This window comes from Cnephaeus nilssonii (genome assembly GCF_951640355.1).
Source record: "Cnephaeus nilssonii genome assembly, chromosome: 6".
Taxonomy (NCBI): Eukaryota; Metazoa; Chordata; class Mammalia; order Chiroptera; family Vespertilionidae; genus Cnephaeus; species Cnephaeus nilssonii.
The window spans coordinates 91,366,541-91,393,510 of record NC_137077.1 but is presented as its reverse complement, the minus strand read 5'-3'; the positions used below and the strand labels follow the sequence as shown (position 1 = coordinate 91,393,510).

The window sequence follows — 26,970 nt, the reverse complement described above, 5'->3', positions numbered from 1 at the left end:
CTATGAACTTCCCTTAGAACTGCTTTTGCTGCACCCTATAAATTTTGGAAAGTTGTTTTCACTTTCATTTACCCCAAAATACTTTTTCATTTCCTGTTTGATTTCCTCTTTGATTCATTGGTTGTTCAATAGCATGTTGTTTATCTGTGTTTTTTCCACTTTTCTTCCTGTAGTTATGTCTAGTTTCATGCCATTGTGGTCAGAAAATATGCTTGATATAATTTCAATCTTTAAATTTATTGGTGCTTGTTTTGTGTCCTAATATGTGATCAATCCCTTCACTTTCAGTCAATATTCCATGTGCACTTGAGAATAACATTTCACATGTTAGCTTTTTATGTGGTTGACTCTTTGTGTTTATTATATATTTGCTTTTACCAGTGAGATTTATTTTATTTCCTGTTGTTTTTTTTATTTCTGTGATTTGGGAATGAAATGTTTTATAAATGTCTATAAGTCAATCTGCTTTAATGTGACATTTAAGGCCATTCTTTTCTTATTACTTTTCTGTCTAAATAATGTATATATTGAGATAAGTGAAATATTAAAGTTCCAACTATTATTGCATTACTGTTAATTTCTGCCTTTATGTCCATTCTTTGTTTTATATACTTAGGTGCTCCTGTGTTGGGTGAGTAGATATTTAAAACTGTTATATCCTCTTTTTGGATTGACCCCTTTATCATTATGCAGTATCCTTCTTTATCTCTTTTTACATTCTTTGTTTTAAAGTAAATTTTGTCTGATATGAATGTTGCTACACCAACTTTCTTTTTGTTTGTTTCTATTTGTATGAAATATCTTTTTCCATCCCTTCACTTTCAGTCTGTGTGTGTCTTTTGATCCAAAGTGATTTTCTTAGAGGCTGCATATAGATGGGTCTTGGTTTTTATCCATTCAGCTATCCGATGTCTTTTGATTAGAGCATATAATCCATTTACATTAAAAATAATTATTGTTAGGTATGTGCTTATTGTCAATTAGTTCTGCACTTTCTCTGGATAGGGCAGCTCTATGTGCTCGCGAGACTTCACCCTACTAGTTCTGCACTTTTTCTGGGCAGGGGAGGTAGTCCCATAGGCCAGCAGCAGCACTCCACTATCTCCGCACATTTTCTGTACAGGGCAGCCCTGCATGTGGGTACTGCCGTGCTTTGCTAGTTCTGCACTCTCTCCAGGTGGGGAGCCCCCCATGCAGACACAGCCCAGTAGGTGTGCACAAATGCACCCTGCCATACCTACTGGATCAATCTCTGGGTTGAGGGGCCCTGTTCTTGCTCGAGCTAGCTCCAGAAGAGTAGGTGAGGAAGCACTACAGCAACCTGGCAGGTTGGACAGAGCACTCTGATAGAGCTCCCATCTGCTATCCAAGTGCAGGGGAAATAAAAACAACGGCAGTAGCCGGTTTCTCCAGTACTAAAATGTTCCTTCAGCTCTTGTGGTTCCCCAGCCATCTCCGTGTTGTCTTTCTCTTGTTTGTTTTGCAGAAGCTGTTCAATCGGCCCTCAGTTATTGCTTAAGCAGAACTGCTCTAAATGTAGGTGTGCAATTGATGTACACCTATATTGGAAGGGGGCAGGCTCAGCTCCTACACTGCCATCTTGAACCAAAATTAACCATTTTAAAGTGAACAATTCAGTGACATTTAATACAGTCACACGGTTGTACAACCACCACCTTTATCTAGTACCAAAATATTTCCATCACTCCAATGTAAAACTCCTTACCCATTAAGCAGTTTCTCCCTACTCTTCCATCCCACAGCCACTGGCAACCACTAACTGTTGTTCTATCTCTGTGATTTATCTATTGTAGCTATTTCATATCAGTGGAATCAAACAATACGTGACCTTTTCTATCTGGCTTCTTTCATTTAATATAATGTTTTGGAGGTACAGTCACATCATAGTATATGTCAGAACTTCATCCCTTTTTCTGTCTGAATAATATTCTGTTTTATGAATATACCATATTTTGTTTATCCATTCATCCATTGATGGACATGTGGACTATTTCCACCTTTAGGTAAATTATGCTGCTATAAATATGTATATATGTGAACTAGTTTGAGAATCAGTTGTCTATTCTTTTGGGTGTATACCTAGAAATGCAGGATCATATGGCATTTCTATATTTGTCTTTTTGAGGAACTGCCAAACTGTTTTCCACAGTGGCTGAACCATTTTACATTCTCACCAGCATGTACAAGGTTTCCAACTTCTCTACATCCTTGCCAACATTTGTTATTTCCTCCCCTTCCCCAACCCATTAAAGCCATCCTAGGGCATGGGAAGTAGTACCTCAATTGTGGCTCTGATTTGCATTTTCCTAATGACTAATTATGTTGAACATTTTCATGGGCTTGTACTCATAATCTTCCTACATGTGAAAAAACCCTTTGATATGAGTCCTGCTTCCCCAATGTAAGAGTGAAAATTCAAATTTCCCCACTCCCTTGTAGCTAGACCCAGGCATGTGATCCAGACTCTGCCAACAGGTCATATGCGTATCAGACATATGGAATTGAGTAGAAACAGACTCTAATTCCATTTTTACTGGTGTAGATAACAAATAGATGACTCCAGCTCTAGGAGATGGAAACAGCAGCAGTTTCCCAGTGCTTACAAGGACAATTCTTGGCTTATAAGTAGCATCAAAGCATCAACTGAAGTATTTCCTCTAGGGTGCAGTGAAGCAACGGCAACAGCGGAGGTTTCCTCATCAGCACAGTGCTATAAGCTACTAAATAAATATCTATTTGATAAACTCTTTTTCTATTATATCATTCTTCTGGAAGAAGCATTAGATTTATCTTACCTAACTCCACACTGAATACATAGAATAAATGTCAAGTAGATACACAAAGGCAGGTCTAGGTAAATCTAAGAAAATGTCCTAATTCTTAGATTCTACCAATTTTTTAATTGAATAAATTACCTTAAAACAGAGTAAACAACTGGTCACTGCAAATTTAATGTTGATATTATATCTGTCAGGAATAATGTCAAGATATATGGAGAATTGAAGAAGGCAGCTTTGGTACTTTTTCTCTTCTGTATTTCTACTATGTTTTCTATACAATTTAAAGATTTTTTTAAAAAGATCACACCTTTGTAGCCCATTACTAATTTATTAACAACTAATTATAGCTTTTGCCATGTAACAATTCACAAAAATGTTCCTAAACCTTATTGTTCATTATCTTTTACTTCACTATATAAGAAAAAAAGCAATTAGAGATAAACAAAACAAAAGAAATCCATAATCCTATTCATCTGAGAAAAATCACTGAAAATATTTTAGTGGATATCCTTCAAAACATTTTTTCCTATGCTGAAATTCACCTATAAAAAATATTAAAATAAAAGTAAAAGTAATAGCTAACATAAAATCAGTGATTACCACATGCCAGTCCTTATTCTAAATGCCTATATATTTTAATTCATACAATCCTCACATCTCCATCATGATGCACTATTATTATTTTCATTTTACAAATAAGAAAACTAAAATACAGAGAAGAAAAGTAAACTGCCTTTCCTATGCTGAAATTCACCTATAAAAAAGATTAAAAGTAAAAGTAATAGCTAAAATAAAATCAGTGATTACCACATGCCAGTCCCTATTCTCAATGCCTATATATTTTAATTCATACAATCCTCACATCTCTATCATGACACACTACTATTATTTTCATTTTACAAATAAGGAAACCAAAATACAGAGAAGAAAAGTAAACTGCCCTAGGTCACTTGGATAACAAGTGACAGAACCACCTAGTAGTCTAAATTCATAGTTTGCACTTTAGCATAGTTATAATGACTCTATACTGTTTCCAAAAAAAAACCAAAACTTATCAGCCCTGACCGGTTTGGATCAGTGGATAGAGTGTCGGCCTGGGGACTGAAGGGTCCCAGGTTCGATTCTAATCAAGGGCATGTACCTTGGTTGCGGGCACATCCCCAGTACGGGGTGTGCAGGAGGCAGCTGATCGGATGTTTCTCTCTCATCGATGTTTCTAACACTCTATCCCTCTCCCTTCCTCTTTGTAAAAAATCAATTAAAAAAAAAACTGATCATAGTATATATACCATATATATAACATTCCTCCTAATATATTATGAATATTTTTCCATTTTAATAAACTTTTTAAATCCTGAAATTGTGGGAAATACTCTATATAATATATATATATATATATATATATATATATATATATATATATGTCTTAAATTTTTTTCATCTACATATAAAAATACAAAATTTAAAGAAATCCTTAACATTAAATAATATACCACTTACATGAACAAGTTGCACCTCAGTGAGGACACAGCTAGTCTGGGCCAAAATACTCTAGAATTCTGCCCCTCCAAAAATTCACCTTTATGAAACCCTCTTGCTATATATATTTCATAATAACATGGTTTTAAACTCTTCTTCCCCCTTTTCTTAAAAAAAAAAAAAATCAAAGTGCCCACCATACTCTGGTCATTTATAGTAGGAACTCAATAAATATTTATTGATAGACTGGTTAGACAATGCTATGTTGAAATAGAGACTATGCAGAAACAAAGATTCTCTCATTAGGAAACCGTATGAATAACCACAAAGTATTCCACCCAGATAATACATAGTGACCTAGTACAAGGAAAACAGCTAACACTGCCACCCACTTTGCCTAAATGCTGAACTTTGACTGCACTATCTAAGGTCAGGTAAATATACAAACACGCAATGTACAAACTAAGTGAACTTTTTAAAAAGAGGGATGGGCATTTGGGCAAAAAATGAAATAGGATCCCAAGTCAAATTTATAGAAAATATTCCTTTATTAACTTTTGGTCGATAATATGTTTGTATATTTTCAGAAAACAACTCCGAGACCATGTGGATTCCAGCAACAGAGAGGAATCGACAGGACTACTCCAGCCATGAAGACAGAAGAGAAGCAGTCCAGAGATGGAAGACGCTGACGTGGCCTTCCCATACTAGCAGTTAGCAGCTGTGCATCACTGCAGGTTGCCCAGGACCAAACCAGAGAGAGTCGGACCTGCATTACCACCATTTGTCCACCATCCAGAACTGAAATGTCAGTGCTGACATGTACACATAAGGAATTGTTGGACACTGAAATTGGGTCTCAAAAGAACTGATGGCCCAGAAAGAAACTCACTACAGACTGATTCATTTGCCTGTCACCATAACCATTATTGCTTGTCTCATTTTCGGTTCTTATAAGTGTATTTCTAGTAGCACATGATCTCACTCATCTAGGGGAAATAATGAACAACATAGACTGATGAACAAGAACAGACCCAGAAACAAGGAGGCATGGATCAGACTGTCAGGCCTCAGAGGGAGGGTAAGGGAGGATCGGGGTAAAGGGGAGAGATCAACCAAAGGACTTGTGTGCAAACATATGAGCCTAACCAGCGGTTAAGGACAACAGGGGGGTGGAGGCATGTATGGGGAGGGGTGTGGGATAGGAATGGGGGGATGAGGACAAATATGTGATACCTTAATCAATAAAGAAATTTAAAAAATAAAATAAAATAAAATAAAAATAAAAATAAAAAGAGGGATGGGGCAAGAATCCCAGTAACTCACAAATGACAGGCAAAAACAATTATCTTAAAGGGCTAGCAACATGCAATTCCTAACTAATTTCAATTGGTCATCACACTACACAATGTGCCCATGCCCTGGAAAATCATTTGGCGTTAGAGCAGCACTTCACAAAGAAGGAAGTCAGTTACTAATTAACCTTAGATTTCAAAGTTTGGCTAATCCTGATGAATTGAGAATTGTGATAGTTCAAAGTTTGAATGCATGATTTTTAAATGTTTTATACAACATTTAAAATAATATCCTCTCCGTGAATTTTCAGATTCTTATCCATGAATATAATAAAAATAATAATAACCTATACATTTTTTCTGAATCTAGAACCTGTACACTAGAGATAACATAGCTAGTGTGCTTTGACATGCTGGTCATTGTGCCGTGCTCAGCATGGCCATGGGTGAACCTGAGGGGGAGCAGTGAAGGATTAGAAAAGACAGAAAGAGAATAAAGCTGGGGCTAGGTAGGACGCTGCCCTCTCTGATGGAGAGACAGCGCTACGGCCTGCAAGCCAAGTCTTCATTTTATAGCTAGATTCCACGAGGCAAAGTAAGGGCGTGGTCAAGATGTTTACAATGTTCTCGGGGGTTTCGAATCTTACTCAATTACATGCACCTGAACTCTATCAAGCCCACATCACTCAGCCATGTAGGACCACAGGTTTGGACCATAAGGTCAAGCTTACAACTATAGCCTTTGGCTATAATTGTGCTGGGACTTGCACGTGGCTTTGTCACGAGAGGATCGTGCCCTCTCATTAGTCCCAGGCTTGAGCCTGTCCAAACGCTGTAGCCGCTCTCCACAGGTCCTAATTATTGCAAAAATTTTAAAGATGAGCAAATACTACCTAGAAAGTCAAGGTAACTTCAAGACCATACTTCCATTTTCAAAGAAGAATAAAAAGAGGTGATTTCCTGAGAGAAGAGACCGAATCCCCAGACTATATGAAAACTGAAGCAAACACCTCAATAATTTGCAAAGTCTTAACTTGTCTTCTACTACCTGTGCATACTTAACATGTGAGCTGCAAATACAAGCTGGCCTCCCTGTTAAAAGAAAAATGGAAAGAATTCTTTTCCTAAGGTCTATTTTATGAATAAAAATAAAGAGCTCTAGCAAAAGGGAACAAAAAGGAAACAAGTGTGTCAACAGGATAATTACAGGAAATGTAATATGAAGAATGGATGCATGAATGGATGAACGGGTAGAAAGGAAGATGGAAGAGAGGGAAAAAACTGAAGCTATACAGGGATTTCATCACACAATAAGTTCATACTTTCCAAAGTGATGTATAAATTCTCACTTCAAAGAACGGTGAAGAAAAATCATCATAGAAACCAGCAAGTTCAAGAAATCCTGTCATTAACTCCAAAATGAAAAGATAGAGATGATTAACAATGCCCTTCAGAAGAATATAAAAACAGCATCATTTCTTCCTCACAAAATAAACATGGCTGGAGAGATCTCTCCCATACTGAAGCATCTATTTAATATATGACCAAAAGTTAGGCAAGACTAATCAAAACTACCTTAACTATTCCAGAATCAAATTGACAGCATGGATTATAAATTCAGTGTTTGTTGAATAAATAATACCATTGATACTTTTTTCCTCTCGACCCATATATTTTTGCAGAATGTCAGTTAGTTGAATTTAGGGAGAACAAGAACTGAACAAATGATATAGTTATCCCTTCAGGTTATAAACTCCTATGTTTTCATAACACTGTCAAATTTTTTATACCACCATACATAGCAGCTTACCTTTCTCCTCCCAGGTTTCTAGACACACAAAAGTAATAACTTCAGCTTATTAATTCTATGAACTATTCAAATAAACTAAATAGAAAAACAGGATAAAATGACTGCATCTGATAATTTCACTTGTAAAAATAAATAGTACTTTTTTGTTTTTCTCTAGATTAGACTTTTTCTCTACCCTTATTACACTTTGTTGCCTAAAAGACTGATCAAACAAGCTAATAGAGTATAGCTGCCTCTTCAAGATAACAGTAGTTTAACCTAAAAAGCATTGATCTCAAGCCCAGAAAATTGCCATATTTCACTCCTTGTACTCAAAAGTGTGAACTGAGATACCATAGCCTAATACGACCAAAAAGGAAATGTTAATTCATAAGGAATATTTCTTCACAAACCATTAACATTTGCTAACTCTAGGTAATGAATACATAGGTTTTGGGTTGTTTCATTATTTTTAAAGTGTTCTGGATATATGGAGAGAAAATAAAACTAAATCTAATGGTCTAGGTTTCTAGCTTGGTTGACTACATTAGTGTTTCTTCAAGTGTTATGCCTGGAGAGAAGCATAAATACCATCTGGGAATTGTTAGAAACAAAATTCTTGGGCCCCGCCCCAAGCCTACTCAATCAGAAATTCTAAGGGTAGGGCCCAGCAATTTGTGTTTTAACAAACCCTCCACATAATAATGATGCACACTTAAGTTTGAGGACCATCTGACTAGGTGAAATCTCTTACCATTCACCAGAACAGAAAACAAGAGAAGCAGGCTGGGGCAGAGAAGAAAATTAAGATAAAAAGCCTTGGTACTTTACCAATTCACCTTCTTTTCCCTCCTTCCTGCCACACTCCTAGATGGCCACTGTCTTCCTTATTTCTGGTTCTACCCAGAAAATTCATTTAGCACTCATAAATGTATACTTCTTAGTCTACTTACATTGTACTCTTTAAAATCTCCAAATTCTCATCCCAAAATATGCATTATGATTATATTACCTGGGAGAGTGTTTTTAAAATATTGGCACCCAGATCCTATCAAATACCAATAAAAATCAGTTTTTCTGGGGATAAGGACTGGTCAAAAGTATCTTTTGAAAGCTCCTCATGAAATTCTAGTGTGCAACCAGAACTGAAAATCATTCAGTCTAAATGAAAGTTTTTGTCTCTGTTTGCCTATATTTGTCTATATTTCCAAGTGTAATGAAAAAAACTACTTCTATGAGAATAACAAAAGGGATATTTCTCAAAATGATATTCAAGATAATCTTCAGTGATACATAAATATATGACCTTTTTAAAATAGCTATGTATTTACATTTATCGCAAGCAATGTTTTCCATGTAAAAGTGAAGATTTCATTATAAAATAAGATTCCATTTTTTAAGTCAATTTTTTTTTAAAAAAACCACTAAATAAAGAGTACTAAAAAGGACAGGGAGAACACTGCAAAGATAGTAAGTAGACAAAAAAGTGTGATTAGCCTTGACTGATGTGCTTATTATAAACTAGCGTTCCGGTTGCAGGAAAAATCCTGCAATAGGATTTCCTGCTGCACTCTACCCCGTCTCTGCTCCTCCCTTGTCGCCCGCCCCACCTTCTCGGCCAGCCCGCCTGCTTTTCCCTTCGCCCCCGGCCCCGCCTCCGCTCCTCCCTTGTCACCCGCCCCGCCTTCTCGGCCAGCCCGCCTGCTTTTCCTTCTCCCCGGGCCCCGCCTCCACTCCTCCCTTGTCGCCCGCCCTGCCTTCACCGCCAGCCCGCCTGCTTTTCCCTTCGCCCCCGGCCCTGCCTTCGCTCCTCCCTTCTCCTCCCCCGCCCCTGGCTTGCTTGCTTCTCCGAAGCTTTACTCCCTTCTGCAGCTCTTGGGTTCTTTGACGCTGTCTTGATATGCAAATTAGCCGCCATCTTTGTTTGGGTAATTTGCATAGTCGCCCTGATTGGTTGGTGGGCGTGGCTTGGGTGGTGGGCGTGGCTTGGGCGTAGCGAAGGTGTGGTCAATTTGCATATTTGTCTATTATTATATTAGAAACAGATTCCTGCCCTGGCCAGTGTCGTTCAGTGGTTAGAGCATCAGCCCCCCACACTAGAGGGTTGAGGGTTCGGTTCGCAGTCAAGGGCATATATCTGAGTTGCAGGTTCGATCCCCGGCCTCGGTCGTGATCTCTGTAGGAAGCAACCAATTGATGTGTCTCCTACACATTGATGTTTCCCTTTCTTTCTCTCACTCTCTCCCCCTCTCTCTCCCTTCTCTCTCTCCCCCATCTCCCCCTCCCTCCCTCCCTTCCACTCTCTCTAAAAATCAATGGAAAAATATCCCCAGGTGAGGATTAACAAAACAAAACAAAATAAAGATTCCTGAGTCCTACCCCAGCAATCCTAAACCACAAACTTTAGGAATGGAATGGGTAAGAGAAAAAAACTACCAACATTTAATTCTACCAAATTTACATTTTTAACAAGTGTTCCCAGGTGATTCTTATTTACATAAGCTAAAGAAATGCTCCAGGATGAGGAACCAAGATGGCGGCAAAGTTAAACAACTAAACTGCCGCCTCGCACAACAATTTCAAATCTACAACTAAAAGACAAAACCTCTACCACCCAAAACCACGGGAAAGCTGGCTGAGTGGAAGATTTACAACTAAGAAGAGAAAGGAGCACAAACGCTGAAAAGCTGAGGTATGGAGGCACACGAATCGGGCTGGTGGCGGGCAACTGGGCACGCGGCTTTTCTTCAACCCGAAGGGAGACAAGTTCCCAATCACTCTGAAATCCAGTTTCTGGGGACACGCGAGGGACCCAGACGCCTACGGGGAGAAGCTGGACTCTCGGCCATCGGGTCAGAAAGTGAGAGTGACTTTTTTGGCAGAGGTGCGCCCAGCAATCACTGTTTACTGCGCTGAAGCGCGGGACGCAGGGACTTGGAAACGCGGAAAGGCAGAGACAGCTGATGGCAGCCATTGCCATTTGCCACGCCCTAGCCTAGTGACGTCCTAAGACCCCGCCCCGCACATTCTACAAATCCACCCAGGCTCCACATAGCGGCTTTTGCATATAAATAGCCTGTTCTGTGGCAGCTTAACCAAATTAACTGTAGCTCCAGTCAGACTGCTCCAAAACCGCCCAAGCAAAGAGGAGAAAACTGTAGTTCTTGCTGTAGCTCCTGCTGGGGGGCCTCAGACAGTAGCTGACCTGCACCCCACTGGAGATCCAGAACTAGTGTATCTAGTGGTCGGTGTGAGACGACACCAGATTTCAACCACTCTCATAAGGGACACATTCAAGAGGCAGACTCAGTGAGCACCAAAGCCCCACTGGAACAAGTCCTGCCCCATAAATGTGTCTCCAGAACAGCAATTCTTCCGTTATAGACACAGCGAGTCCTCACAGCCAATTGGCCTGGAGGTCAATTCCTCCCAGTGACACCAACAACAATCAAGACTTAACTACAAGGCTGTACACACAGTCCACAAAGGGGTGCACCAAGCGTGTCCACCTCAGGTAACTGGGAGGCTGACCCGTTGAACCAATAGGACACCTAGTACACAAAGCTACCCAACCAACTCAGGGAAGCAGCGAAAATGAGGAGGCAAGGAAACAGATCCCAAACAAAAGAAATGGAGGAGAACAAACGAATGGACATAGAGTTCAAAACCACGGTTATAAGGTTTTTCAAGAATTTCATGGAAAAGGCCGATAAATTTAATGAGACCCTCGAGGATATGAAAAAGGACCAACTAGAAATTAAACATACACTGACTGAAATAAAAAATATTATACAGAGACCCAACAGCAGACTAGAGGAACGCAAGAATCAACTCAAAGATTTGGAATACAAAGAGGCAAAGGACACTCCTCCAGAGAAGCAAGAAGAGAAGAGAATTCAGAAAGTTGAAGATAGTGTAAGAAGCCTCTGGGACAACTTCAAGCGTACCAACATCAGAATTATGGGGGTGCCAGAAGAAGAGAGAGAGCAAGACACTGAAAACCTATTTGAAGAAATAATGACCGAAAACTTCCCCCACCTGGTGAAAGAAATAGACTTTACAAGTCCAGGAAGCACACAGAACCCCAAACAAAAGGAATCCAAAGAGGACCACACCAAGACACATCATAATTAAAATGCCAATGGCAAAAGACAAACAGAGAATCTTAAAGGCAGCAAGAGAAAAACAGTTAGTTACCTACAAGGGAGCACCCATTCGATTTATCAGCTGATTTCTCAACAGAAACTATGCAGGCCAGACGGGAGTGGCAAGAAATATTCAAAGTGATGAATAGCAAGAACCTACAACCAAGACTACTCTACCCAGCAAAGTTATCATTCAGAATTGAAGGGCAGATAAAGAGCTTCACAGATAAGAAAAAGCTAAAGGAGTTCATCACCACCAAACCAGTATTATATGAAATGCTGAAAGGTATTCTTTAAAAAGAGGAAAAAGAAGAAAAAGGTAAAGATAAAAATTATGAACAACAAATACATATCTCTCAACAAGTGAATCTAAAAGTCAAGTGAATTAAAAATCTGAGGAACAGAATAAACTGGTGAACACAATAGAATCAGAGGCATAGAATGGGAGTGGATTGATAATTCTCAGGGGGAAAGGGGTGTCTGTGTGGGGGGTACGGGAAGAGACTGGACAAAAATCATACACCTATGGATAAGGACAGTGGGGGGGAGGTAAGGGCAGAGGGGGGGTGGGAACCGGGTGATGGAGAGATATGGGGGGGGGGGGAGGAGAAACAATTGTAATAATCTGAACAATAAAGATTTATTAAATTAAAAAAAAAAAGAAATGCTCCAATAAGAGGTATTTGAGACTTCTGCCACTAAGCAAAAAACAAGCTTGGATATAAAAAAGCACCTCTCTCATTTCATTAATTTTACTAACACCACTTCCTGGTCTCACAGAAGGATGCGCTCCAGCTACATCTGCTGGGTGAGGAAGAAGTACAGTTTCTGCATTTACTCCTTTACTGCAAGTCTCCCAGAAGCCAGAACTCCTTCTAATTTCACTCTCCATCCCATCCTCCTTAACAACAGCCCTATGCCTTGAGTATTCCCATTTCAATATGACCATCTCCTATTCCAGTGGTCGGCAAACTCATTAGTCAACAGAGCCAAATATCAACAGTACAACGATTGAAATTTCTTTTGAGAGCCAAATTTGTTAAACTTAAACTTCTTCTAATGCCACTTCTTCAAAATAGACTTGCCCAGGCCATGGTATTTTGTGGAAGAGCCACACTCAAGGGGCCAAAGAGCCGCATGTGGCTCGCGAGCTGCAGTTTGCCAACCACGGTCCTATTCCATGCTCATTCACCTTTCCAGATACCCTGTGAAGCTAAATCTTTTAAAATGTCACAAAATACTGGTACAATCAAATCACCCCAGGTTATATTTATATCCTCAAATGCCAATGATAAACAATATTTATCCATTTAAATTTTAAATTGTATTTAAATGTTCATACATTATGACATGATTATAAACTATCTCACTAGACAGAATGTTGAGATAGATTACAGTTCACATACCATTGGTAGCCAGTGGTTCTCAACCTTGACTATACATCAACATTATCTATAGAGCTTTTAAAAATCCCCATGGAGGGAAGCCGCGTGCACCTGGGTCCAGGTGAGGCCACGCACCCCCTGGGTCCGGGTGAGGCCACGTGCCCCTGGGTCCGGATGAAGCCATGCCCCTGGGTCCGGCCGAGACCCAACCAGAGGGAATCGAACCTGCATTACCACCATTTGTCCACCATCCAGAGCTGAGGGGTCAGTGCCGACATGTACACATAAGGAACTGGTGGACATTGATATTGGGTCTCAAAAGAACTGTTGGTCCAGAAAGAAACTCACTACAGACTGATTCATTTGCCTGTCAGCATAACTATTATTGCTCATCTCACATTCAGTTCATATAAGTATATCTCTAGTGACACATGATCTCGCTCATCTAGGGGAAATGATGAACAACATAGACTGATGAAAAAGAACAGAACCAGAAACGAGGAGGCATCGATCGGACTATCGGGCCTCAGAGGGAGAATAGGGGAGGGTGGGGGGAGAAGGGAGAGATCAACCAAAGGTCTTGTGTGCATGCATATGAGCCTAACCAATGGTTAAGTTCAACAGGGGGTTGGGGCATCCGTGGGGAGGGGTGTGGGATGGGAATGGGGGGATGAAGACAAATATGTGACACCTTAATAAAGAAATTTTTAAAAAAATAAATAAATAAAAATAAATAAATAAATAAATAAAAAATAAACCAGCATAAAAAAAAAAAAATCCCCATGGAAGCCATGCTCTAGCCCAAACTAAGTAAGAATCTCTGGGGGTGAAGGTGAGACAAGGCATCTTTTTATTTCCCCTTAAGTTTCTCAAGTAATGCCAACATGCAGTCAAGGTTGAGAGCCATGAGCCAGTTTTTCAGAAAGATTACCAAGACAGATTTCATAATAATTACCATTATTGTACTAGATTCACTCAGTCAAATACAGAGACTTTCACAGAACAGTGACTTTTGAGGACAGAAATTCCCAATTCCAACAGTAATGGAGGCAATATCAAAGTACATGTTTATATTTATCTTAAGAATTTTTTGTCAAGAAATACTCTATATTTATTTACTAGTACTCTGACCAGGCAGGTGTTTTTTAAAGCCAAACACCATACCTCCAAATATGAACAGAATTTTCATAGAATTAAACTGGCTTATATTTAGACTAAGATAATGTCATTTATGTCCACCAATGGACAAGAGAGACACTGAGCAAGAAAGTTAAAATGGACAGACATTATTGTTCATTCGCATGTACCAAAAAGCATATCCTATGTAATAAAAGGGTAATATGCAAATTAACCATCACTCCACAACAAAGATGACAGTGCCCATAGCACCAGGCAGGATGCTGGCGTCCCGCGCCCAGGCCACAGGGGGAGGGAGGGCTGTGGACACAACGCGGGGCTGCTGGACTGGGGGCGTGACCCCAGCGGCCGCAGGTAGGCTCCAGGCACACCCCCGGCCCAGCGGACACAACGCACGAGGTCCTCTACACATGCGCTGCAGAAGAAACACCTTTTCTGACTGCTCATTGGCTAAGCTCCCTGTAAGCTGCCACTCACAGTGTTCTTGGTAACTTGGGTAATAAGAATCCAAGAAGGTGATCTAGGGTTTTTGCACCTCACTCCTGGAGGAAAAAACTAAGGTCCGCTGCTGGAGGGGCTAAGAAATGTCATATCCTGCCCTAGCTGGTTTGGCTCAGTGGATAGAGCCTTGGCCTGCCAACCACAGGGTCCGGGTTCGATTCTGATCAAGGGCATGTACCTAGGTTGCAGGCTCCTCCCTGGTGGGGGCCCAGGTCAGGGCTCATGAAGGAGGCAACCAATTGAAGTTTGCCTCTCACATTGATGTTTCTCTCTGTCTTTCCCTCTCTCTTCCAAGCTCTCTAAAAATCAATGGAAACATATCCTCAGGTGAGGATTAAAAAAAAGAAAGAAATGTCATATCCTATGAAAGAGACATCTTGAAAATGCCTAAAGAAAGTTGTCATTTTTTCATGGTGAAGGGACTGGAGACTGTGTTGATGAAAACGCCTTGGCGGCTGCAACAGTGGCAGCAGCAGCAGGGTGATGGGCCTGGCGCCTTCCCCTGATCAGTCCAGATGTTTCCCGCAGAGGGAGGCCAGACTGTGGCTTAGGCCCGCTCCCCACAGGGAGTGGGCCTAAGCTGTCAGTAGGACATCCCCTGAGGGCTCCCCAGCAAGAGGAGGAAGGCTGGGCTGAGGGACTCCCACTCCCCCCCAGTGCACGAATTTCGTGCACCGGGCCTCTAGTTCAAATATAAATTCAATACCACACATGATAATTTAAATTGTTTTTGGAGTCTGTTATATAAATCCCTTTCATGATTATATTCATTAAAACTAGATCTACTCATTCACTATCTTATACAAACAGACTTCAGCCTAATATACTATAAATATTTGAGTATGTGAAATTTAGATTTTAAAACCTGTTTTATAATAAATATGCTACCAAAAATATATATACTATATAACATCAAGTGAAAAGTATATTCTAAAAAAAATTAATAAAATTCATTTTACCCTTAGTATGACAAAGAAATAATGTTTAATTTTAGGAAGCTACAATTTTTCTAGTAAATGAACACCTGGCAAAGAAAGTCAAATTGTATCCACTTCCTGGCATAAATGCCAGCAGTAAGCACATCCAATTATTCCAAGTTCCTTTGAAGCCAATGAGTGGGCAGAAGAAAATCACAGCCAAAATGGGAAACACATGGTATTCATTCTTTGAAAAAAAATCAACAGTGAATTACAACCAGGAGGGGAAGCCATCTGTCACAAGGAAAAGAGGTGGCAGTAGCTGTCAAGGACTATAACGTGCCACCTCAACCTGAGCAGTCAAGTTTTATACATTAACTAGAGGCCCGGTGTATGAAATTCATGCACGGGGGGGTGGAGGGGCATTCCTCAGCCCAGCCTACACCCTCTCCAATCTGGGGTCCCCTCGGGGGATGTCCAACTGCTGGTTTAGGCCCGATCCCTGTGGGGGGGACCAGGCCTGCAGGAGAGGGCCTAAATCAGCAGTCGGACATCCCTCTCACAATCCGGGACTGCTGGCTCCAAACTGCTCGCCTGCCTGGCTGCCTGATCGCCCCTAACCACTTCTGCCTGCCAGCCTGATCGCCCCCTAACCACTCCCCTGCCAGCCTGATCACCCCCAACTGCCCTCCCCTGCAGGCCTGGTCCCCCCAACTGCCCTCCCCTGCAGGCCTGGTCCCCCCAACTGCCCTCCCCTGCAGGCCTGGTCCCCCCCAACTGCCCTCCCCTGCAGGCCTGGTGCCCCCCAACTGCCCTCCTCTGCCGGCCTGGTTGCCCCTAACTGCCCTCCCCTGCAGGCCTGGTCGCCCCCAACTGCCCTCCCCTGCAGGCCCAGTCCCCCACAACTGCCCTCTCCTGCTGGCCTGGTCGCCCCTAACTGCCCTCCCCTGCTGGCCTGTTTGCCCACAACTACCCTCCACTGCCAGCCATCTTGTGGCGGCCATCTTGTGTGAGGGTGTGAGGGTCAATTTGCATATTACCTCTTTATTATATAGGATTCCAGATAACTCTTACAATAAGCAACAGTGTTCAAAATTATTAATTTCAAATTATGAATAGAATGGGTAAGAAAAAATAACTACCAACATGTAATTCTACCAATACTGTAAACTCTCTCTCACTATTAGGAAAAGTAACAACATAGCAAATAGAAACACACCCATGCAAAAATTCAGAAATAAGTCAACATTTGAACAAATTCAATTCTCTAGTATAGAAAACACTGGCAGTTTTATCTGCATTATATTCATAGCCTATTAACATTTTCCCCAGTCTGGCTGGTATGGCTCAGTGGTTGAGCCTTGACCTATAAACCACGAGGTCATGGTTCAATTCCTTGTCAGGGCACATACCCTGGTTGCAGGCTCGATTCCCCAGTAGGAGGCAGGCAATCAATGATTCTCTCTCATCACTGATGTTACTATCATTCTCTCCCTCCACCTTCCTGTCTAAAATCAAAACATTTTTTTTAATCAACTTCCAAATATGAAGGTAAAAGTGAACCACAAGTAAAAAACTCAACTTTAACTACTGCCCTATCCCCTTCACCTAATTCCCCTCCAACCATACTAATCACCACGCGCACCCCTGCAAAGCACTGTAGTCCATTCTTTAGGATTCCATCTCTAATAAGGTAAAATTATTGGGCAATTAAATATATGTACTTGAAAAAAGAATCTTAAGTGTCAGTCCTATCTTCTGTATGGGTCTTAAACCCATTAAAATCAGTTTCAGCCTGGCAGGGTGTGGCTCAGTGGTTGAGCATCAATCTATGAACCAGGAGGTCCTAATTTGATTCCTGGTAAGTGCGTGTTGCAAGAGGCAACCAATCAATGATTCTCTCTCCTCGATGATGTTTCTCTCTCTCTCTCCCGCTCCCTTCCACTCTGAAATCAATAATTTTTTTTTAATCCGTTTCAGACATAGGCTTCAGAGGATCACAAAACTAAGTGAACATTAGTTACCAACATTTTTAAATCTCAAATTTTAGTTCAAATAAAGTGTAGCTACGAGACCTCAATTTCTTCAAATCAGCATTTTATACTGTCATTAAAATGTATAAAAGCTGTTTTTAAACACACTATATTATTTGTGAAATTAGATTTAGTCACCCTAATTCTAGTTTGTTTCCTTACTTGTTAATACTCCTTCCTCCACTTAAGCCAGGGGTGGGGAACTGTTTTTCTGACAAGGGCCACTTGGATATTTATAATATCATCTGAGGCCATACAAAATTATCAACTTAAAAATTAGCCTACTATATTTGGTCAAACATTTAATTAACTCACCCCTCATGCCTTGTCAAGGCCAGACCAAATGATTTCGAGGGCCTTATATGGCCCACGGGATATATGTTCCCCACCCTTGATTTAAGCAGTTTTTGTAACCTCACTTCCTCTCCTCAAAGCCTTCTCTATAAGAGAAATAGTAATTTCCTCTAGAATAAATTCATCTAAATATCCAACTATTGATCATTTAATTTTTCTTTGGGATGCAAAGCTGTATGTATTTTAAAAAAGAATAGCCATGAAACTTTCTAAATTAAAGTATGTCTGCATACTTCAATAGAAGTTTAATTTTTTAATACAAGTTTAATTTTTAAATCCATTATTTGGGAAGTATGCCTTATGCTTCTAGGAACAACATAATAAATACTTATTTATGATGATGATGAACAGAATAAAGTTACCCTCCACTATATTAATAATGCAATTTACTATTTTAATTATAGCAAAAAAGAAGTCAAGATATGGTACAGAAAAGATAGATTTCTTTGCTCAGAAGTTCAATAAGTAGGACATCAATAAATAGATCATCTCATCAGCGAATCTCTTGGAAAAATCCAGAGTCAAATAAAAGAAGTTCATATATCATGAAGTAATTAATGTTGATTTCTCCATTCAATTTACTCAATGATAACATTTTGAGCAACTATAGAATAAGGTACTTCCCTCTTTCCTAAAGTAATTAAGGTGAATGTGAAGAATATATTCGTATCCTGAAGTGTCTCTCTGCTTCACTTTTCTGACAGTCCAATACGGTAGGAAGGAGCACAGAAAATGGAGCACACTGTGTGGGCTTGAATTCTGCCTCTGCCACTTAACAGCTGTGTGATCTTGGGTAAGTTATTTATTCTTTCTAAGCTTCACTTTCCATATCAGAAAATAAAAATAACAGTCCCTACCTCATAAGATTGTTATGATGATTAATATAGGAAGAGCAAATAAAATGGGGCTTGCTCCTTAGTAAGTAGTAGTAGTTGTAGTAGTAGTAGTCTGTTAGCTGTTACTACTACCACTTAGCAGTAGTTGTCTGTTAGCTATTACTAGTTATTTTATTGTCAAAACCAGTTGTCAGCCAACTTTCTTTATAAAGGGCCAGATATTAAATATTTCAGGTTTAAAAGGTGATATGGACTCTGTCATAACTACTCTGCTATACCATTGTAGTGAGAAAAGTTGTAGACAACACATAAATAAGAAAGCATAGCTGTGTTCCAATAAGACTTTATTTATAGACACTAAAGTTTGGATTTCATATAAATTTCATGTGCCACAAAATATTATTATTCTTTTGATTTTTTCAATCTTTTAAAAATGTAAAAACCATTCTTACAAAAATCCTATAAGCAGAATTTGGACAATTGGCCAAATATGGCAACATTTGTTGTAAACCAACGCTCCTTTTTTGTTGTTGTTTGGTTCATCCTCACCCAAGGATATCCATTGATTTTTATATTTTTGGATATCCAATGTGAGAGAGTGGAAAGGAGGGAGGGGGAGAGAGAGAAACATCAATGTGAGAGAGACAAGCACCCCTACTGGGGCTGGGGATTGAACTTGCAACCCGGTACGTGCCCTTGACTGGGAATCAAACTTGAAATCCTTCGGTACCCGGACTTGACATTCTAACCACTGAGCAACCCAGCCCAGCTGTAAACCAATGCTTCTTAAATACCAGTCCATGAATAAGTTTCCACCAACCCTTAATAAAATTGTCACTGTAAGCTTAAAAGCTATAAATTTTCTTGGGAAGTATTGTCCTATACTCTGAGATTATGTAATTCTAACTCCTTGCTGTTAAAAAATTTTTTCTCTCTTATAAAATGGCAGTAGGAATATAGAGTAATTTATCCTTTTTTTATTGTCTTTATTTGACAATCCCATGCCAGCCTCCAGCCCCCACCATTTTTTACAAGGTGAGGGGAGTTTATTGTTTATTATTTATTTTACTGATGTGTAAAATCCAAGTCTGGGAAGCTTTCCACCTAACCAAAACAAGAAGTACAGTACTTTTCCTGTGTCATTTACACATGCTGATACAGATTGATTAATCAAAATATATCTTTACCATCTGCTCAATTGATCAACTATATCTCTTCTCTGTCCTTTCTCTTACCTTAATGTTAACTCCTTCTCGGAAGTCTTTGGATCCTATGACACTCACATTTTTGTGAAAGTTAAATCTTCTTCATGCAAGGCACATTATTTAAAATATTTGTGGAGAGTTTTGGGTCCAACTGACTAGTCAGAAACTCCTTACCACAGAAAGAAAGTAGAACAGTAAAAAAAATTATTTCCATAAATATTACATTCCTTTTGGGAAAGCACTCTGTAATTCGTGGATGAGTCATTGTGAAAATAAAAATGTTAAATAATGGATATGACTGTAACTGAAAACCCTGAGAGCTAATTACCCTACTCAAAGTTTCTAGTAACTCCTTCAGGAATATTAGACAGTAATTAGTTATCCAAATGAAGCTATTATTCACTGTGACCCACTTCCTAGAAATACTGTATAGGTGCCATGCTACTATTTCCATTCTCATGGCAGATTATAAAGTACACGTCATACTTCAAAAAATGTTATATAGTATTATTTGTATTTATAAACTATCTGACTAGATTCTAACTCAATTAACTTTTATTAATGCTAGGTAGTCCTGTACATCATTTTATACATATTATCTTCCTTAACCTCATTTAACTATTACAATGACCATAAAAGCATTTTCTCCATTTGACAACTCATGAAACTCACATGAAGGCTCTCTGCTCTTTTATATGCAAGCCCTGGTTTTATGCTGCTTATCTTGAAAAGAACATCAATAGTCAAGTACTTCTAGTTACCAGAAATGCCTAACTTAGTTATATGAATCAGTTGAATTTAGGGCCTTACAATCAAGGTGAACAGACTCTTGGAGAATTCCATTAGGATAATTGACAAAAGCTAAATCAGATAATTTTATAAGAAACAATCTCTAAAGAACACTTTGTCCAGCTCTCTGGACTTTTATAGATGAGAAAACTGAGTCCAAAAAGATTAAACAATGTGCCCATAGTCATATGCCCAGTTACTGATTGGCAGAGCCAGGATCAAAATGAGAAAGTGCGTCTCCTTTTATAAATGCAGAGTTGTATTAACTACACAAGTGATTCTTAAGGTCATCAAACCCAATGCCACCTCTGCTCTTTTTAAACAAACTAGAGACCCAGTGCACGAAAATTCGTGCACTTGGTAGGGGTCTCTCAGCCCAGCCTGCGCCCTCTCGCAGTCCAGGACCACTCAGAGGATGTCCACCTGCCGGCTTAGACCCGCTCCCCGGGGAATTGGGCCTAAGCTGGCAGTCAGACATCCTTAGCGCTGTCGAGGAGGCGGAAGAGGATCCCGCCACCGGCACTGCACTTGCAGCCATCAGCCCAGCTTGTGGCTGAGCAGAACTCCCCCTGTGGTAGCGAACTGACCACCAGGGGGCAGCTCCTGTGTTGAGCGTCTGCCCCCTGGTGGTTAGTGCATGTCATAGTGACCGGTCGTTCCACCGTTAGGGTCAATTTGCATATTACCCTTTTATTATATAGGATATCTGTAATGTGCCCTTTACTAACTTGAAATTCTTAAATAATAATCTCACCCTCACATGCAATAAAAAAGTAATATAAATTCAATGAAAGAAAAAGAATTTTATAAGAAAATAATATGTATGTTAATATGAAAATGCTACAGAGAGCTACACCAGAGGCTGAATAGGTGGTTGCACTGGCCAACAAGGCAATGCTGCTATTGAAGTAATTTTCTAAAATGATAAAAACTCTAGGTAATGTTTAAACAAAACAAAGTACAATCTTCCATCACCTTACATAGTAGTTATACTGCTAAAATATTTAGTGCGTATTGTAGCCACTCAAGAAATGCTAATATAATTATGTACATTTATGTAGTTAGTATCTAGGTTCAGGTCATTATAAACAGATTTTTCACCTACACAAACTTCTGGCAAGATATGTGAAAATCATATGGAATGAGGGAGGACTTTTCAGTATTCAGGGCTTCCCTAAGCATTGCAGGATATCTAGCAACACTAGGCCCTCTCTACCATAAATCCAAGAAATGCCTTCTGCCTCCAAGTTATTATGATGGCCAATATTCACACAAGTTTTGAGAACCAATATCTTGAAAATAAATACCTATGTTCAGAAATACCAAGGGAAATTCAGGAATTTATCCACTACCATTTAAATAGACCCTCTTTTAACTGTTTCATATCTCTTGAAAATACTCTGTACCAGGAGTAACATGAATTTACAGGATAGTAAAGACTGGAACCACTCATTAAAGTATGCCTGTCTCCTAAGAATTTGGCACCTATTCTAAGTTTCTATGTCCATGAAGAAGAGAAGAAGAGCCAGATGGCAAGAATAAATTACTAATTATTCAGCTTATCAAATCTATGAAAGACAATCAAAAGAACATTTTTTGAATATATCCTTCCAATTTCTCAGCAGATTTTTAAATCCTGCAAAACAGTTTTCACTTAGCTCCCAAAAATGGTTTTCTTTGAAACAAATATACACTGTAGGAGGTTTATAATGTAAGCATAATGCAATCATGTAAAAAAAAATTTAACCATGCTTAAACAACTATTTATCTGCAACTGACTTATCAAAGCAGTTTTGCTTTCATTTTAATATCATTACCTCATACCAACAACAGAAATGTTACTGGTGTACAAAGAAAAAAAATATATAAATACCTATCCAAAACTCTTTACCCCAAACAGATAAACTCTAACATACCATTATTTATATTTTTGACAATGAAAACACCTTAGTTATAGACACATAGCTCTTACAAGATTTCACAAAACATGAATGAAAACTCAATATAAACAATGAAGAAACTTATCCTGAAAAAATATTTCCTCAGTTACGCTTTTAAGATACTATAAAAATGAAGGAAAGCCCTAGCCTGTTCTGCTCAGTGGTTAGAACGTCATCCCACAGAATGAAGGGCCACAGGTTTGATTCCGGTCAAGGTCACTTACCTCATTGCAGGCTCAATCCCTGGCCCAGTTCTGAGTGTGTGCCCAACCCATGGATGTGTCTCTCACATCAATGTTTCTCTCCCTCTGTCACTCCCCCACCTTCCACTTTTACTATACAGAAAATTTAAAAAACAAATTAAAATGCATAATTTATCTTTTATACTATACAGAGAATTTAAAAACCAAATAAAAATGAAACATATAAACTAATAAGCCTAAGCATACACAATGTAACTTTAGCAGAAGGCAGTAAGTATCATGGGCTCAACACTCAAATAGCATTTTACTTTAAGCTTATTGGGATGGGGAAAGAATACATTGCATTCCTCAAGTACAAAGTAGGTAATACAAAGTTATGTAAAATGTTCCATGGAAATGGTTTAATATAAATTGCCTGTCAATATTCTTAGTCTTGAAAACTGATCTGTTGTCCCTTTCAGAATTTTACAATCCTCTAATAAAATGGGAATATGCAAATTAACCATCACTCCGCTACATAAGCCATGCCCACAAGCCAAGTCATGCCCACCAGCCAATCAGGGCGAGTATGCAAATTAACCCAAACCAAGATGGCTACAGCCACAGAGAGCAAGGTTTCCCAGGTAACAGAGCAAGCCAAGCTTTCCATAGCCGTTGCAGGCCTAAGCCTCCACTCAAGCTACAAAGTTTCAATTATAGAAGGTAAACAAATTCAAACAAATGGCGGCAGAATGGAGCTTGAGAGAGCAGGCCAGGGTTGCCGGCGGCAACAGGGGAAGCAAAGCTTTCCGCACACCCTGGCCGGGCTCACCCGCTTAAGGCTACAAAGTTTCAATTGTAGAAGGTGAATTAACTGCCACAGAAATGGCTGCTGGAGCCCCAGGCTTGGCTCTGCTCCAGGCTACAAAGTTTCAATTGTAGAAGGAAAATAAATTCCAGATACCAGGGCCTCCACTTGGGTTGCCAGGGGGCGTGGCTGACCTGCAAACCACCACAGACCCCTCGCTCAGGACGCCCCACGCCCCAAGGGAACACCACCCTGATCCGGGACACCCTTCAGGGCAAACCAGCTGGCCCCCACCCGTGCACCAGGCCTCTATCCTATCTAATAAAAGAGTAATATACAGATTGATCATCACTGCAACACACAATATAGCTGCCCCCATGTGGTCCAAGATCCTGCCCCCATGTGGACACAAGATGGCCTCCACAAGATGGCCAGCAGGAGAGGGCAGTTGGGAGACACCCGGCCTGCAAGGGAGGGCAGTTGTGAGGGACCAGGCCTGCAAGGGAGGGAAGTTGAGAGGGACCAGGCTTGCAAGGGAGGGCAGTTGGAGGTGATCAACCCTGCAGGAGAGGGCAGTTAGGGGTGACCAGGCTGGCAGAGGAGGGAAGTTGGGGGCAAACAGGCTGGCAGGGGAGCAGTTAAGCATCAACCAGGCTGGCAGCGGAGTGGTTAGGGGGTGATCAGGCTGGCAGGCAGAAGCGGTTAGGGGCAATCAGGAAGGCAGGCAGGCAAGCAGTTGGGAGCCAGCAGTCCTGGATTGTGAGAGGGATGTCCGACTGCCCGTTTAGGCCCGATCCCACCAGGATCGAGCCTAAACGGGCAGTCGGACATCCCTCCAGGAGTCCCAGATTGAAGAGGGTACAGGCTGGGCTGAGGGACAACCCCCCGCCGTACACGAATTTCGTGCACCGGGCTTCTAGTCCTATATAATAAAGAGGTAATATGCAAATTGACCATCACTCCAACACACAAGATGGCCGCTCCCATGTTGTCAAAGATGGCTGCTCCCATGTGGACACAAGATGACTGCCACAAGATGGCGAGCAGGGGAGGGCAGTTGTGGGAGATAAGACTAACAGGGGACAGCAGTTATGAGGGACAGGCCTGCAGGGGAGGGCAGTTGGGAATGATCAGGCCTGCAGGGGAGGGCAGTTGTGGGGGACCAGGCCTGCAGGGGAGGGCAGTTGGGGGGGACCCAGGCCGGCAAGGGAGGGCAGTTAGGGGCAACAAGGCCTGCAGGGGAGGGCAATTAGAGGTGACGAGGCCTGCAGGGAAGGGCAGTTGGGGGGGACCAGGCCTGCAGGGGAGGGCAGTTGGGGATGACTGGGCCTTCAGGGGAGGGAGGGTAGTTGGGGGGGGGGCCCAGACCAGCAGGGGAGGGCAGTTAGGAGTGACCAGGCTGGCAGGGGAGAGCAGTTGGGAGTGACCTGGCCATCAGGGGAGGGCAGTTGGGGGTGACCAGGCCAGCACGGGAGGGCAGTTAGGGGTGACTGGGCCATCAGGGGAGGGCAGATGGGGGCGACCAGGCCTGCAGGGGAGGACAGTTAGGGGGAATCATGCTGGCAGGGGAGCAGTTAGAGGGTGATCAGGCATGCAGGCAGGTGAGCGGTTGGGAGCCAGCAGTCCTGGATACTGAGAGGGATGTCTGACTACCCGTTTAGGCCTGATCCCACTAGGATCCCTTGAGGGGTCCCAGATTGGAGAGGGTGCTGGCTGGGCTGAAGGACACCCCCCCACCACCATGCATGAATCTAGTCTATATATATAAAAGCCTAAGCAACAGGCCAACCTTTCGACCAGAAGCTATGATGCGCACTGACCACCAGGGGGCAGACGCTCAACACAGGAGCTGCCAAGCTGCTGTGATTTGGCAGCTGCGGTTTTTGGGTGACGCACCTGGAACCAAAGAGAAGGGAGCCTGATTCCAGGGAGTATCATCCAAGAACCGCCCTCTCGCAATCTGGGACCCCTCAGGGGATGTCGGAGAGCCAGTTTCAGCCCGATCCCCGCAGCCAAATCCGTGCACCAGGCCTCTAGTCTATAATAATAAAAGACTAATATGCTAATTAGACCAGACGTCCTTTCAGACACCCTTCCTTTCGGACAAAGCTGCAGCAGGCAGAGCCCAAGGCAGAGACGGCAGAGGCCCCCAGCCGAGGTGGCGGCAGCGGGCAGGAGCTGGGGCCAAGGCCCTTGCATGAATATCATGCATCGAGCCTCTAGTGCTTTCTAATAGTTAATTAAGCAAGTGTATTACAGATTCACATTATCAAGGAATTCTTGATGATTTGCTCTTTTCTTTTTCAGAGCAACAAACCGTAATGTTCAAGTACCTCTCACAAGATAACTTTTTTACTCCTCCCAGAGGATATGTTGTTATTTATTTTAAAGAGAGGGAGAAACATCAATTGGTTGCCTCCCACAGCCTAGACCAGGGATCAAAATCGCAACCTAGATATGTGCCCTGACCAGATATCGAACCCGCAACCTTTTGGTGTATGATATGATGCTCCAACCAATTAAGCCACCCAGCCAGGGCTCACAAGATAATTTTTAAAGCATGCAGTGATTCCTGTGAAATTCAGGTCCTCCATTTAGGGTTATGAATGTGGTTGTATTAAACAACTCCCAGAGAGTGGGAGAAAAAAATTACAATTAAATATTTGGAAGGACACAATTACAACCAAAAATTGATGAATATATCCTTTTCCTTTTTTAATTTCTTCACAGTAAAAACTGGGTAGTTGATGAGACAAAGAAGAATCCTTACCACAAAATACTCAATAAAGAAAATAGTTACTGTATTTTCCGGCGTATAAGACAACTGGGTGTATAAGATTTTCCTGGGTTAAAAAGTCATCTTATACGCCAGAAAATACGGTAAATATCTATGCAGCTTTGAGCACAAGTCACTTCACCTCTAAGATGTAAATACCGTATTTTCCGGAGTATAAGACGACTTTTTAACCCAGGAAAATCTTATACGCCCAGTCGTCTTATACGCCGGAAAATACGGTACTAGTTAGCCAACTGTAACTACTGGCTAACACAGCCCACCCAAGGAACCTCTCCAAAGACAAAGAAATATGCTATCAACAAAAAACAAACATCATCAAAGAAACACTGGATCGTCTGACATTTTCTCAAGTAGTTCTTTCTTTCATTGATATTCCTATTAAGGGTTACAATCTATTTCCAGAAATCTATTATCCTCACATCCATTTTATCCTACAAAATAGACCATAGTTTGAAAAGAAAAAATCCAGGAGAAAATATACGTATTCTTTAAATATATCCTCTAAATCACTAAGTCACTTTAATTTTAATGTTAACTCAGGAGTCCAAAAACTTAGAAAAGCAAGTTAACACTTTCT

At 40.9% G+C, this 26,970-nt stretch overlaps 1 protein-coding gene across 6 annotated transcripts in view; it reads right to left on the bottom strand.

Moving 5' to 3' along the window:
* ERC1 (ELKS/RAB6-interacting/CAST family member 1) overlaps positions 1 to 26,970 on the bottom strand; it is a 519,277-nt gene that overhangs the window by 442,584 nt on the left and 49,723 nt on the right. The gene's annotated exons all lie outside the window — the stretch shown is intronic.